This window comes from Anomalospiza imberbis, chromosome 6 (genome assembly GCF_031753505.1).
Source record: "Anomalospiza imberbis isolate Cuckoo-Finch-1a 21T00152 chromosome 6, ASM3175350v1, whole genome shotgun sequence".
NCBI classification, from domain to species: Eukaryota; Metazoa; Chordata; class Aves; order Passeriformes; family Viduidae; genus Anomalospiza; species Anomalospiza imberbis.
This window is the reverse complement of record NC_089686.1, coordinates 22,223,747-22,239,636: the sequence shown is the minus strand read 5'-3', so window position 1 is coordinate 22,239,636 and position 15,890 is coordinate 22,223,747. Positions and strand designations below refer to the sequence as shown.

General features: G+C 43.9%; 1 long non-coding RNA gene across 5 annotated transcripts in view; it reads right to left on the bottom strand.

The window, feature by feature from the left end:
• Nucleotides 1-14,650, bottom strand: part of LOC137475460 (uncharacterized) — a 67,210-nt gene extending 52,560 nt beyond the window's left edge. The window contains exons 1-5 of one of the 5 annotated variants that reach the window (XR_010999903.1): nt 11,322-14,648; nt 10,318-10,592; nt 8,395-8,477; nt 7,274-7,420; nt 4,671-4,997 (exon numbers count right to left, since the gene is read on the bottom strand). This is a non-coding gene — a long non-coding RNA (uncharacterized lncRNA). Of the gene's footprint in view, nt 1-4,670; nt 4,998-7,273; nt 7,421-8,394; nt 8,478-10,317; nt 10,593-11,321 lie in introns of those variants that run through there. The other 4 variants (XR_010999901.1, XR_010999904.1, XR_010999902.1 and 1 more) reach the window with 4 other exon arrangements.
• Between the last annotated feature and the right edge of the window lie 1,240 nt (nt 14,651-15,890).

The following is a 15,890-nucleotide window of genomic DNA, read 5'->3' as shown; positions in this document are numbered from 1 at the left end:
AAAAAATGTGAAGCCCAATAGAAAGAAATGAAAACATGATCCTGAAATGCTACAGTCTGTTTCTGCTTCCCCTTTTCCCTTTTGCTTCCTTTTTCTTCCTTTTTCCTCTGCCTCCTAGTCCAGCTCTCTCTACCTTCTCTGAAGCAGGAATCAATGATTTCAGTAACACAAGTTTAAGCACTGAAGATATCTGTAAAAGCTGGGTAGTTTGGAGCCAGGGCTCTATACCTCGCACTGTGCTTCTATTTCAGTTACTATTGACATATCCTTCAGTCACAGCATGGGATTAAGTACACAGGTTACCAGACAATTTTGTCCCCTCAATATAAAACTGTATCACTGGGTTCCCATCCTTTTTCTTCCACTTCAGTGAGCTGCAGCTTTTTCCTCCTCCTATTTCCACTTGTGATAGCTTATGCCAAGAACATTAAGTAGTGCATTGCCCTCTCCCTTTCCCCATCCCCATCCTCCCAGCCCCAGCCCCCACCCATGAGGAATGAAGTTGCTGAATTGTATTCATAGGTCCCATTCTACTTTGACTGTATAAAATAAAGGTTTACAAAACCCAGTTCTGCTGCTGTTACCATGATATCTAGGAAAGTCTTGAGAAGCACAGGCAATAGCAAACCAGGCGTACCTTTGCATAAGGGACGTCTCTGAAGGAGGGAAGAGGAGCCAGTGCAACCCCTGTGGATTTAGGAAACAAGTAAGCAGCTTCTCATGAAAGGAAACAAGCAGTTTACCTGGAAATTGCAAGAGCATTGGTCACCTTTCCAGTACCTTGGCTTGAACAGAGAATCCCTCAGTCTCTCCTGCCACCTCCCAATGGGGCCTAGATGAATTACAAAAAAGCAACAACGTTCTTCTCCTTTGGGTGATTATGTTTCTGGTAGTGCAATGCTGGGGAAGGCTGAAGGGACAGCAGGGAGCTCCCATGTGTCTCTACTTCTGGGTGACAGTACTGAAGCAGGACAGCCAGGCTACACTGCAGAACTGACTCATTTGTTCTACACTACCAACCATCAGCATTTTGGAGGGACTTGTCTAGCAACATTAGCAACATAAAAACATGGGCTAAATTGGTCCTTAAGTCTCTTCCCCCATCAGTATTTTCTGAAGGATGGATTTTTTTATCCTAATTTTATCTTTCTCTCTTGCTGTCCTCACTGTGTTCCCATCTGGCCTGATCTCTGTGGGAGCTTGGACAGCTCTCTCTGCCTCCAGTTTGACATCTGGGGTGAGCAACACCAACCTCCATTCCAGAGAGATAGGCTTGTGGGGGTGATGTTTGGTGAATTCATGTCTATAAGCACTTTGAGGCCTCTTACAGTCTCATTATAGAAAACAACTATTTTTGATTGCTGTTGTCTCTCCCACAGGCCACTTCTTGGGCTCAGATGAGCATGATTCCCTGCCTAAAGCTGTCATGCCCTTTATACAGGGACATGACAGTTCCTGAGCACAGCTTCCTTCACACAGGTTATTTCTGTATCAGAGTTGCTGCACACTAGGCTGCCTAAATCCGGTGCAATCCAGGAAGAGGTGATTCCCCCTCTGCCCGCCCTGCTCACAGCGCGTTGTCACCTACTCTGTGAGCCAGGCCAGATGCTCTGCTGCAGCTTTGCTTTTACTTGGGGAATTACATGCTAAAATGGTTCTTCCTTCCCATCCCCCATATCTCCAGTCACAAAAACAAGCAAATTCCTGTGAACTAATCCTGTGCAGAGACTGTATTAAATAAACACAACTGGTATTGGGACTTGTTTGTTTGGGGTTGCTTTTTTTTTTTGTTTTGCATTTGCTATCTTTGGAAAGCTAATCCTCTGGAGTCCACCCAGCAATTTCAGTCACCTCCAAATAACACTTAGTAATAATCTTAATAAATCCATCTCCTAAGCAGCAGTCACTACTGCCTGGCACTGAATTACACAGAACACCTTAGAAGCTCAGCTTGATTGTAAGTGAAACGGAGCACTTGTTCCATACATTCTCAAACCTCCTCAGATGGCTCTTTTGGGCAGTGTGATGCACACATCAATGAAGAGGAAGGCAGCCAGGAGGATGTGATTTGCAGGCTTCCTCTTTTCCTCCGCCCTGCTCCAAGCCAGCTCCTGAGCACTTCTCACAAGATTGTTTATATCTGGCTTAAGGGAGACATATAAAATGTATGTATAGCCATAAACAGAGAAACTGTTTGATTTCTAGGGAAAAAATAAAACTCATCATCAAAATAATGGTCCTAATCAAAGCAGGGAAATCTCGGGACATATTCTTCACACTTTTGGTGGCTGGTCGAAGTACTTGTGGCAAGAGACAGGGTGTCAGGACATAGACATTCTGTTCTCATCTACTTACTTAGCTTTGTGAAGTTGAGACAAGTAATAAAAGCAGAGGTCCATCAGGCACCAAGGCTGGATCATAAGCACTGCATGTGTCTCAGTTCAAACTGCAAACCTAACTCTTCCTAGGTTCCACAGCCTAATTTAGGGTCCCTGAAAACTGCAGTGCTCCTGTTTTTAACATTGTCTTTCCCCTGGTACTTGCAGATCTTCATCCTTCTATGATGATCTCATGCTCAACACGCTTCCTCCATTTTGCTCCTGAAGAACTTCAGACTGGCATGCAAATTCACACAAAGACTCCTTCAGTAAGTCTCCATTTCCTTCAAAACAACTCTGTAAGAGCCACTGCTCTGCTTAAGTATTATTAATTCCTGGTGGTACTGATGGGAAAATTAAAGACCCGTGTGAAATGACTAGCTTATAGCAGTGGCACATCAGGTACCAAGGTAGAAAGAAGACTGGAGATTTCTTGCATTCAGATCCTCAGTCTACACAGCCAGACCTTTTGAAGTTCTTAGTTTAATGATTTAATCACAGCTTATTATATGCTCTGAAATATCTGGATGACAGACATTATGCATATTACCACTTTAACTTGTCTGTATGTCTCCTTTAGAGTGGCTGACACTACAGGCAGCTTCCTTATTATACCACCGGTGAAATCCAATGCTTGCTACAGTCTGGCTCCACTTTTTCTGACTGGTTTTCAGTATTCTGTGTTTCACAGGGAGAAGAAAGCTCTTGGGAAAGATGCCAGGGTCTTGGCTTTGATTACACTAATTGAGAAGTGAGGCAGTTCCAAACCTCTACCAGCAGAAACTGATAGAGCATTCTGTAGCACTGATGCCCTGTAATACTGAAACTGGCATAGACAAAGCTGGGCAGAAAGAGAGAATCCTATTTCTAATACAAGCTCATCCTTACTTACCACCATCTCTTCAGTGTCAAGGCAAAGTTAAGCCAAACACTAAGAGAATTAAGGGGTTTGCAGTTTTTATCCTACATTAACCATTTGGCCTCACCCCTCCGACCACCCTCTAAGGATTTTATCAGCTAAACCTTCTTCCAAAACCCCTTTGAGCCATTGGGGAACTACAGATTTTGGAGAGTTTATTTTTGTTCAGCTTCCCTGTGTTGTGCTCTCTGAGATTCTGAGTGCCATAAGCAGAGGCCATATTAAGGGTAGAGACAGCAAACCAAACTGTGTACAGGAATTTGCTGTGTTAAGGACTCCTATGAGTTGTTTAAAAAAAAAAAAAAAAAAGATTACTGTACAAAGAAACATGACATGCTTTGAAAAAGGGAATGATTGTACAGGCAGGATAGATAACATTTAAAGCATTTGTTATGGGAACAGGAGTTTGCTGTGTGATGGGGAAAAAGGGAGAGAAAAGAAAATACATGCCTGGGAAGATAAAACAGAAGACTGTAGACAAAAGAGAAAGAAAGGAAAATAAATAGTCTAATTTTCATTCATATTTCTCAATTGTGAAGCACTTTCTTGACAAAGACATAAACAAAATGCAAGCTATCCCTACATTTCTTTTCCCCTTAGTGTATAGCACAGGAAAACTCATCTGTGCACAGAAAATAAATGCAACTCTAACATTTAAAAGGAAAAAGATTGAGCAATGCAGACATAGAATGACAGATAAATATGGAGATGCACAGATACATATGGGCAGAGAGCCACAGATACACAGCACCCACAGACATGAGAAAGAAACAACACGATACCCATGTGCATGCAACAGACCCCCCCCCCACACACATCCTGGATAAAAGCAACAAAATGCTTCTAATTACTAGAATTTTGCACTACAAGACCGGCTTCACTATTAAGCAAACAAAAAGCTGCACTTGTCAGAGCTGCACTCCCTGTGTCTGCCAGCCCGGCATGGCAGCATGCAAATCCTGCCGCATGCTCTCCCTCTTCCACCAGCCTGGAGAGCAGACAACCAGCTCAGCCAAGGTCTCTCTCTGCTGTCAGAACTTTTTATGCGGTACTAAAAAACTCAGCAAGTTTCAGATGGCTAAAACGCTGAAATCACTGCCTCTCACTAATCTTCATTTTCTATTTAAGCTGCCCTTCCCCCGCCCCACCTCTTTCTGGCTGCGTGCTGATTACATGCAGCATTTCCAGGCACAAAAGCGAACTGTATTTTAGCTATGTGTACATGAGTGTACAATCTCCCGACCGGACCAGCATGTGCTTTTCTCGATGACAACGTTGCAACAGATCCCGAGTGTCGGGTGGCAAAAGCTGCAGCCAGTTTCCCATAAGTCTATTTCTGGTGCGACGCAAGTGCATGAGCATGGGGCTGGATGTATATTTAACTCCACATGCTTTAATCCAAAGAGGTCAGGAAAGAGGAGCATGAATGCTCTTGTTGTGGCAGATGGGAATGTGTTGGATTGCCCACATTGTCAGGCAAGGGGCCCTGGGCCTGGAGGTAGTGCTGACATCATTGTCTCTCTCTGGGTTTTGCCTGGAGCTCCAGACACAGAGAGCTGTGCAGACAGTAACCCTTTCCTGCCTGAACTCCCATCTAGCACGCTCTGCCACAATCTCCTCTTTGTCACTGTATCCGCAGTCGCAGCCAAGGCAGCCTTCAAAGTAAATTGCTTCGGGCCTGCTACAGCTCTGATATTTCCCTTCCAAAAGAAATAAATTGTATCAACTCTTGGGGGAGAAGGTTAAACTTAATGGGAATGTGTCACCTTGGCTGTGGAAAAACACAAGCCCCCAAAGAAAGCCTTGGCATTTATCATCATTCAAGTACACAGATAGGAGTGCACAAGGACACAAACCTTCTGCTATAAACACCCAAACCTAAGTAAATTTAGGAACTACATAAAAACTTGACATTTAAATACCCTTGACTTAAGGCAATCATATAAAATCAGGAAAAGGAACAAGCTCCAGCCTCTGCTTCTTCAGTGCTTCCAGCTGTTTTCAGACCTTCAGGAGATGGCTGAGGCTCAACTAGTCCAGTTATCGCTTTGCTCTGCCCCACAGACACTCCTGTTTCTGATCTCATGCTCCATTTCTCCACCCACACAGCGTGTCCCTGATACCTCAGCAGGTACCCCACAATGTCAACAGCTCCCAAAGGACTCAGCACAACAGGGGATCAAGTGTTAGGTCTGCAGAGAGGCTCTGGCAATGCCAAAGGAGTATGGAAATAAATCCTATAAATCAAAAAAGAGCGCACACATATATGTCACTGTGCTTCCATGCATTGCTCCATAGCTTTTAAGCTCTCTCACAGTTTATCTCCACCATCCAGACTGATGTAACAGCAATTTGGAGAATGTGAAACAGCAACACCCAATCAGTAGCTCTTGGGAATCTTTAAAAGTACCTTTCCTTGTATATAATTTTCTTCATCATTCGTCTCCGTGGTGGCATGGAAACAAGCCATGAAAAAAAGAATTTTGCAGGAAAACGATTTCATTTTGTGTTTGCACTTTTCCATGGACAGCAATCCCCTTATGATTTGGGGTCATTTTATCTTGCCTGTTCCTTTTTACTCCAGCAACATAAAAAAAAATCCTTAAAAAAATACTCACTCACTGTTCAAATAACAGAGAAGGACTAACTTGCCTTGCCCCTGTAATGCCACAGAATCCCACAAAGCACACTGACCTCTCCTTCGCTCCCCCCTGCTCTGCCCAGGGATTACAGCAGTCTCAATACAGGCTTGTCCATGCATGGGCTGTGATTCCCAACCACTGCATGATCTTTTATGAATGTAATTTCAGCCTTATCCACATTTCCTGACTTCTTTGTATTCACATCAGACTTTTGATGTAAAAGTAACCAACATTGTTAACACTTCAGAGCAGGAATTTTGCATTTTTACCTATATGTAAATGACCCTGCAGCAATACTGTGTCATAAAAGAAAAAACAATTTGGTGGTGTGTATCTGTGCATGCACTGAACTGCAGAGGCGAGTATGAGAAAGAAGACAGCAGTGGTTTGGCACAAAACATATTTAGGCTCTTGTATCAGGGTTTGTGAAACTGAAAAATAAGACAAGTCTTCAGTCTCACCTGCAGCTTCTCTGCAGTATAAATTAACCCCTGCTTGAACACAGGGCTATGAAGTTACTTTTCACACACACATAATTCTCAGCTTCATGTGGGAAAAAAAGGCAAAGGCTGCTACCTGCTCTCTGGGCAGCATTGCTGCTGTCGCTGTGGCAAAAAAACACCGTTCAGACATAGTACCTCACTTCAGCTCCGGTTCTGCTGGAATCCACATTAGCCCACAGGTAGGTCAGAATTAGAGGAGGAAAAAAGTGAAGGCCACTTTCTGCCCCTGTTCTCCTAAACTGCAGATAACCATTGATTGTCCACATTCAGTGCCTCGGGCAATGGAGTAGAAGACAGGAGGGGATGTTTAAAGTGCCTGGACTGCAAAGAAGTGTGAGGCAGAAAGGAAATGGTAAACTTGTCCTCATCGTCTGACTTGACAAGTCTCCATTAGATGGCATTGGCAAAAGTTTGTAAACATTAGGGATCCCCTGCTAGCTACCAAAAGACCCAACAAAGTTCTGTGGTGAGTATGAGCTCGAAGTCTTCCTTTCTCAGGTGATGTCTTAAATAATTTGACAAGTAGCACTTCACAAACCTTGCATTTGGCCTGCAGAGCGAGCCAGCCTTATTCAGTTGCCTTTCAGTTCCTTCATCTGGCGCCAGTTTAACCCGTCCCACGGGCTCCTGGCCGAGGCTGTGCGCCACACAGCCCCGGTGAGTCAGCAGTCCCGAAAACACCCTGCCTGCCAGTGGCTGCCTGGCTCTGTACGAGGAGAAGAGAAGAAACCCGCCATTCCCGCAGAGTGCATGTGCACATGCCTGGGGCCGCGCTGGGCGGGTAATTTGCCTCAATGTACATGGGTGCGGGTTTATTGTGCGTGAACTTACACGCATGAGAGAGGAGTTTCGGCTGAGATCACCAGAGGGTTTTGGGGTTTTTTTTCCTGCTAGGAATGGGTTAACCGGAGTGCCCTTGCTGAGCTCCCGAGTCTCCTTGCATTCCAGGGTAAATGGTGTTTTGCAGAGCTCGGTTACCTATGGCAACAGCGGAGAGGAATACTGCAGGCGATCTTCTGAATCACAGGATTTACAGCCCGTATGTTTATTCTGCAGAGAAACACTTCCAGCCCTGCTTCTGATGTGAGCTGGGAACCGCGAGAGGGCTTTACAGAGCCATTTAAAAGGCAATATGAGCTGGAAGCGAGGCATTTTTAATCAAAGGCCAGGTTCAAAAAAGAAAAACATAGCAGAATCAGAGGAGTCTCCAGAATGAGCTCCAGTGTCACCAAGTACCTGCAGTCACACGCGCCGCCATTAATAACCTCCTCACAGCTTCGTGGCTGCTCTCCGAAATTCTCGCCTCCGCCTCAGCTCATGCACAGCCACCCTGGGCAAATCGGCAGCACTCAGCCAGCACGGCCGGGGCACGGCCCCCTCGGCCGGAGCCAGAGCGGGCTCTCCGAGGCCTTGAAGGCGCCGTGCTCCCACCGGAGCAGTACCTGGGCTGGGCACTGCCCCGGCGGCAGCAAGAGCGCACGAAAGCGTCTGCTGTCATTCTGTGCACGTACTACTGACATACTGACCACTGCATGGGCAGTTTCCCTTATGGCTTGATAAACATTTGAACAGGATTTTTAAAATTCATCACAATTTTAAGCCTGTTAAGAATTAAGCATATTTATGACAACATTTGAAAAACAAGACTACAAATACATACTTTTACATATAATTTTGAAATGCCACTGGCTTCACTGAACTAACTGCATTTCACCTCATCCCTTCTGAGAAAATAAGCAGTTCCAGGCCTGGCTAAGCTGTGGTGGGAAGTCATCTGGGAATTCAGGAAGCTAACGGCACAGCCAAGGCGCTGTGGTTGAATGCTTGAGCAAAGATTCATTCCACCTAACTCTAACCCTCAGAAAGTCTGGAATCTGGTTTCGGCAGCCTCTGTAGTAAGCAGAGATAAATTCAGTTGCTCAAAGACAACTCATCATACCTAAAAGAAATACCTGTGTGGCTGAGTGTGTGCTTGCAGGTGCATCTTGCAGTACTGGAGACAGTAATGCAATCTTGGTACAATCAGGGCAGGTCACTGTAAACACAGATAGACAGACACATCAGACCAAACCCATATGGAAACATCCAGTTTATACTCTTCTTTCTGGAATCTGAATGCTCCCATATGTTACTACTTTTTTCCTAAGAAATTTGCCGTATATGCTACATATTAATCAAGCTATCTCAAAGTTTGAGAGGAAAACATTATCCTAGCTGAATGAGGAGATGGATGTTTTGCAGGAATCTGCTGCTCATTTTTGAAAGCATGGACACAGGTCATTCCAAGCTGTACTTGCTGTAACCTAGGAGGAATTTGCCTTGCTGATAAATATTTAACAGTCACAAAGGACTTAATCTGCTAGTCCTTGGATGGACGCTCTCTCCGTGGGTTCAAAGCAGTACACACCAGTTTTCAGGATTGAAGTTCCAAGTACACTTTTTTTTTTTTCAAGAAGGGAAAAGAAAATCAAAAGTAAGATACAAAACAGTTGAATCACAGGGCTTCTGTGTGAGTCCTAAGAATTCAGAAATAGGTATATGTGTTTAACTCAGATTTTTGTTCCATTTAGCTAAAAAGAAAACATTTACTTCATCTTACTATTTCTCTTTCCCTCAATTTAGAAGACAAAACAGAATCTGAATTTATTGATCCATTGAAATTTATTTGGGAAATTGCTTTGCAGGCTGGACTAAGATAAACAGTAATTCATAATATATGTAGCAAATGATCATGCAAATCGCAGAAAAAGAGAGAGTAGAAGAGAGTGGGAGGAAGAATTCATCCCGTAGATGGAAAATGAATGGGTCTTTAAAATAGGAGAACTGGCGGGGAATCTGCTGCCTATCTGTACACTGCTTTCTCAATGTACTCCTCTATTGTATACAAACAATACAAAATTAAAACTTGAGTTCAGTTTGCCTATTCATCATTCCCAGGTTCGTCTTTTTTGTTTGTTTGTTTGTGGCTTGTATTTAAGCTTTCTTTACAGCAGGGAGATCTAAAGGGCTACAGGCTTTGTATTGTGCAGTGAAATCACTCAAACTTCAGATGATTTTGGTCAGATAGAGGGAGGGGTGTTTCTTTTTCCCTACAAATCAATCCTGGAATTCGCCTTGCAACTGGCTGAGGTTGTAAGGTTTTAGAAAAACAACTGGCAATTCTGCTAGCAGGAGGAATTTTGCATGGTTAAAGAAAGGAGTTCAAGCAATCTTTCCTGCAAAAGCATGTGTGCGCGCTTGTGTTAGTTTCTCATTCTCCACCATTTCCTGAAAACAGGGCTTGGGGAGAAAAAGCACATAGACACATAACATTTTTCCATTAGCAGAGCAAGCGGGGGAAGGTAATGGTTTGGGGGGAGGGGGTGGTAATCAGAGATCTGCTTAGTCTTCATAGAAAGAAAAATGCCTGGGCGCCTGCTTTGCCATAAATTGCATCTGGTGGTTGGAGCTACAGCAAGTTATTAAAGTGACTGCATTAAAGTCATAATTCAGCAGGTCAGCAGCACGGTCTGCAACCCCTCCTCCATCACTCCTCCCAGCCCCATTTTCTGAAGGGACCGAACAGCCCTTGCCTGAATCAGCTCGTGCTGCTGCACTTGGTGGCTTTTTCCCTGGGAGGGGAAGCAGAGAGGAGAAAAAGAGGGCGAGCTCATGCTACTGAGTTATTCTGCTTTGCAGGGCCAAGTGGAGATGGTGCTGCACACCCAGGCCTCGGCAATACAGGAAAAATCTCACTTCCCAAATGTAGCTTTCCCCCCACAGCAGCAGGGTGACTCCCTGGCTCCAGGCCTGCTGTTCTCAGTAAGTTGTTCCCCCAGATTACTCGCTGGGCTGCGAGAGGTGGAGGAGGGGATGAAACCCAGATGCCAGCATACCTCAGGGTCGGGGTTGAAGGCAGAGGAATATATGTTGCTTGTGCCCGATCAGATGGAGGGATGGGAACAAAAACAACATCCCGCAAACCTCAAGATGGATGCCGGAGCAGGAGCTGTAAACAGCCAGCTCAGCGGAAGGCGCTCACTGTCGAGGTCAGATGCTGGCTCAGAGGAGGCAACATTTGTCTCATATTTTGTCTTATTATACTTGAGCTGCTCTCTGCCTCGCTGCTACGATGAAAGCTGCTTTCAGATAATAGCTTCCATTTTGTTTTCTTCAAGGAAAAAGCAGGCACATACTACATTAGAACAAAAAGGTTCAGCTGTCCCCAGTAGCTTTTATAACACAGTGCACATATGACTAAAAAGAGACTTGTAGGGGAAAACCCCAATGAACCCCAAACTAAAGGGAAAGCAGATTTTCATCTCAGCGTCCCAGTCTAAAACCCATGATTTATTAGAAAACAAGATTTTATAATAGTGAATCACCTTGCAAAGATCCTATTAAACATCCTCAAATGCAAAAGGTCATCACGACTAGGGCTGGGTCACTTTTTGTAGATGTGACCCATTTCTCCTGTTTCCAAGGGAACAGAAGTGCCCTGGAGTCACCCTTGCACCCTCAGAAAGTGCTCTGGGGCTCTGTTTCTATTGGCCTGGCTGTAGGGAGCACAGCAGGACCCAGGGTGCTTCCTTTCTTCGGATGCTAAATATTTTCTTAATGAATCTAAAAGAACACTGAAGCTGAAACTGCTGAGATGACAAATAGGTGTATGAGGTCATCCAGCAGTGCCAACTCCAAAAAATGCCAGGTTTTCAGTACATGTTCATGGAACATGGAAAACAGCGTGCAAGAGGAAAAAAGCATGGACACTGCTATTTTCTTAGCAGCAAAGATTCCTTGCTTAAAATCAACATGCAAATGTGCATTTTTCTGCAGATTACATGTGTTAGAGACACTCTCATTTTTCTTTCTGTTTTTCACTCGCAGTATAAATATATACCTCACAGTGACTCCAGCAGAACACTGGGGGAGGGCTTTCTTCTGATACACAGGCTCCACGAAATTGTCACACAGCTCCCTTGATCCACAGCCACACTTACACCCACAACTACAGAGGACAAGTAGAACATGCCACTGCCTTCTGGGTCAGGGTTTTGTGTTCCCATTGAGATTTTATTATAGGCTTGAGATCCTCTGAGAATTAAATCTGCTGCTTGTCTACAGAATAGATAATGGCAGGGCAACCTTCCCACATCACTGCCTTCTGCCAATGCGGCTCAGCCCTGACCTGGCTACCATTCATGACTGGATGGAGTTCCTTCTCTGTATCCCATTCATAGCCTCTGGTCTTTGCAAACAAGGAGCAATTTGGAATGAAATTTGATTTTTTTTTTTTTTTAGAAGAGAAATCAACCAGCAAAACAAGCAGGAGCTGAGCTGCAAGCCACAAAAATGATTTCAAATAAGTTTCATGAATACAATGTGGATGACAACAATGTCAGAGTACTAATGATCTAAGGAAAGTAAAGAATGAATAATACAAAATTAAAATACAGAATCTCCCATAGCCATACAGAGGTGCTTCAAGCCTTGTGCGTGTGGCATTCAGCGGGGTTGCTTCAAAAACACTCAGTCACTTTAGCCTCAGTCTCTATCATTTACTAAAGCAGTAGTCGCGATGCCCTAAGCACATCAGAAAAGTAAGCATGTGGGAAAAGTAAGCATGATGGGAGAGCTTGTATGGCTGAAAGCTCATCTGTATTTTGCAAGACTAAGGAATTGAAAAGATGTATTGCCTCTGCCTACAATCCTCTCTGAGCTTGCCCCTCAGTCGTGTTTGTGCTTCCAAGTATGCGGCAGTTCAGACAAGCGCTAGGCACTATAGCTGCGATTGCCGTATTTGTTATTCCGGATGCCACAGCAATGAGACAGACATTCCTATGTGAGGTCTACGATTTTCCCCCAAATGTGAGGATATTAGTCAAGCTCCCATCACAACGCGAAAACAGTGCGCGTATTTCCAGTGTCATTTCCAGCAACAAGAGGGCAGCAGGGAGCCTCCAGCAGAGCTCGGGATCCAGCAAGAGCAGACGGGTGTCAGCTCCTTATTTCCAGTCTCCTTCGGGCAGCGATCATAGATTCATAGAATCGTTTAGGCTGGAAAATGGAGGAAAGCCCACTTCTTGTGGAATATAATACAGCCAAACCTAAGAGAATACACGGGGTCTTACCGTGTTTCTCAAGCAGACGGATTTAAGGGGATCCTGCTCAGGCTCTTCGGGGTATCTCATACTTGTTTCTAAAAAATCTGATGGTACAAATAAATTTCCTTCGTCAAGATTTTATGCTGGTTCACCGGACTTGTAAGGGACAAGCTGGGCTTCTCAGAATTTAGATTTTCAAGAAGTCAGTTGCTGATCTTTTGTTTATGTAATTTAACTGGGTAAATGTACTGTATTTCACAATTAAGGAGGGTTTTGAGGTTGAAACCACCATTTCAAACCTGCAGGCGCATCCTCACCAGTGGGACAGAAGGACCATAAATGTAATTTCATTTCCTACAGGATTCACAACGGGGAGTATCCCTACCAAATTCTCACCCCTCTGGCTGGCTGTCCACCCCCCTCACAGCCAGGTGTACAGAAATCCACCCATGGCCATGTCTCCCCATTCTCCCCTGAAATGCCCTATAGAGAAATTACCTGTAAAATGTCCCTAATATTTTGGAAGCATTTAGTGCACACAGCTGCAAAAAAACTACTTGCAGAGGCATTATAGACATGTTTGAGAAATTCACAAATCAAAGGCAGAATGTGATTATTCCTACTGTTCAGACAAAAATGTAGAGTAACATTTTTGAATAAATCTGAGAGCAGCTTCACCAAGCAAAGTACAGTTTAGCCAGACCCAGAGCGGCTGTCATTCCCTGTGACAGGGCTTCTCAGAAAATCACAGCAGCTGTCCCTCTAGTGCCAGCAGTAGCCGGGAACACAAGGAACCATTTCTTCTCTTTCCAGTGCAGAAGCAACACAGGAAAGTCACAGAGCAGCACTGAGTCAGGGTTCTGCGGCACAGTAAATTTCTGAGGCTGCCTGGTATTCTAGGCACATCCTTACAGCAATAAACTCCTCAGCATCATATCCCAGCCAGGAGAGAATCTGGAGCAGCTAAAAATATAGCCTCTGCATCTCAGATGCTTGCACACAGCAAACTACTGCCTGTGACCTCCACACCCTCCTCTCCCAGTACACACACACCCAAGGCAGGTGGAGACTGGCCCCAGTTCACAAGGCAAGGACAAGAGACAGCACTCACTCTACATTGTGGTGGGCATTACACGCAAATTTAGGAATAAAACTGGGCATCTTGAAAGAAGAATTTCTTCTTTCTTGGTACACGAGAAAAGTCAGGTGGGGTCTGCACTGCCTTGGTCGTTGAGGCATTTTGCTTAGCACAGTGAAACACCCCAAAGATTCTGGCATTAGCAGGCACTATAAATCTTGAGGACACCACATGTGTGACCGGATTATATATAGCTCTGCCTACACATTACCAACTCCAAAACATCACACAAAGAAGATAATGAAATATCCACCTCTCCAGCCGTCGCTCTCTAATCTGAAATGGCATTTCCAGGAGCCATTTTCACTCAACCACAGAGTCTAGGAACAAACACATTCTCACCCTCCCACACACTGTCAGACAGCCCCACAACTGGCACACACGTACACAATCACACACATATTCATTCTCTTCATTTCTTACCAAGAGATACAAAAAGTCTCATGTATTTGCAGTTTATCACATGCAAACATACACATCTCTTCCCTTTCAGTCATGCAAATACACAATCGAAAATGCATTCTGGGTTAAATTCTATTTTCACTTATGCTATGCAAATATAAAAGCTGAATACTTCCATTAAGATAACAGATTTACGACTGTGTAACTGAGATCAGAATATGGTGCTGACTCTCTCATACATAAATTTCCATAGTTGCTCCTGAATTTGTCTTTTTCCTCAGCCGCCTCTCTGTGCATTAATCATTCAACATTTAAATCAGCCATCCACTTGCTTCTTTTTGCTTTGTCAATGAAAATTGTTCAGCATTAATTATAAAACTCATTCTCTGCTGAGGTTTTCTTGGCTTTTTTTCATTAGTGGGTGGAAGTGTCAATTTACAGTCATCTTGTTCTGTCTTCAAAAATACCCTGTGTACCAGCTATACTGCAGAACACATTCTCTGTGTGAGAGTGCCTGTAAATGTGTGTCTGAGCTAGTGAATATGCGAGCTTGTAAATGTATATGCAAGATTGGGAATGCGTGTGCATACATGTGTATATGTAAAAAGATATGGAGATGGTGTTTGAATTAGCAAGGCTCAATGTTTCTCAGGCTTTATTTTCCAGTTTGAATTTTAACCATTGCCTGCATTTGAAGATTTTAGTCATAGTAGTACAAATGATTTCAGGTTACAAAGCAGAGTTTATGGCAGCTGTAAATGTGTTTGAAATCAAATATCTTTGGTGACAACAACACAATACAGATCTAATTTTTGTAGCAGTAAAACCTCTCCAGATTTGCTTTCATATTTTGTAATCAAAAGGATTGGACATTCTTGGTCTAGCATCATATGCAATTTTGCAGTACAAAACCAATGCAAGTGCCACAATGCACATGGTAAGATAATAAACCAGTATGCTGTAGTCAACAGCACACCACAAGGTAATAAAACACAAGGGCTAGAGAATTTTATTTAAATGGGAAACATTTTAGTGTATGGATGAAATACAGTAAAGATGGAGGCTGACTAAACTTGTCTTTGCAGGTATGAAATTCACAATTGTGAATGTCTTACTCTGTTACTACAAAGCAGAAAATACTCCAGCGTGTAAATGTTTTCCAATCTTTTCATTATACTGGAATGCTGCAACCTATATTTAACCCAAGGGGAGGGATGTTCTCTAAAAACAATTCACTCCTTGGCAATAATTTCTGCTACCAGTTACGTAAAATGTTAGACCACTTCAGCTGCCAAGCAGGGATTACAAAAAAGAGGACAAAAAGGCAACCAGGAAAAAGCTATATATCTTTGAAAAAATTGATTATGAAGGAGCATAAGATCTGAGTCAAGAAACTACAGTAATCTCCCAGGCAACAACAACAAGGTGAACAGTGCCAAGTGCAAATGTTCTTCTCCTTCTGGGATTTTGGTATGAGTTTGTCCTGTCCTAGTGCATTTACAGTGTCATGCCCTTCATGGGGTCCTTGTTTTGTGGAAAAAGATGGTTCAGACAACCAGGTATGTTATGTGCTCCCTTCCCTTCCCTTCCCTTCCCTTCCCTTCCCTTCCCTTCCCTTCCCTTCCCTTCCCTTCCCTTCCCTTCCCTTCCCTTCCCTTCCCTTCCCTTCCCTTCCCTTCCCTTCCCTTCCCTTCCCTTCCCTTCCCTTCCCTTCCCTTCCCTTCCCTTCCCTTCCCTTCCCTTCCCTTCCCTCTGCTTGGGCTGGTGGCCATTGCAATATGGTGCCTGTTCTGTACACTCTGTGCTGCTGAGACAGAGTTGCAGT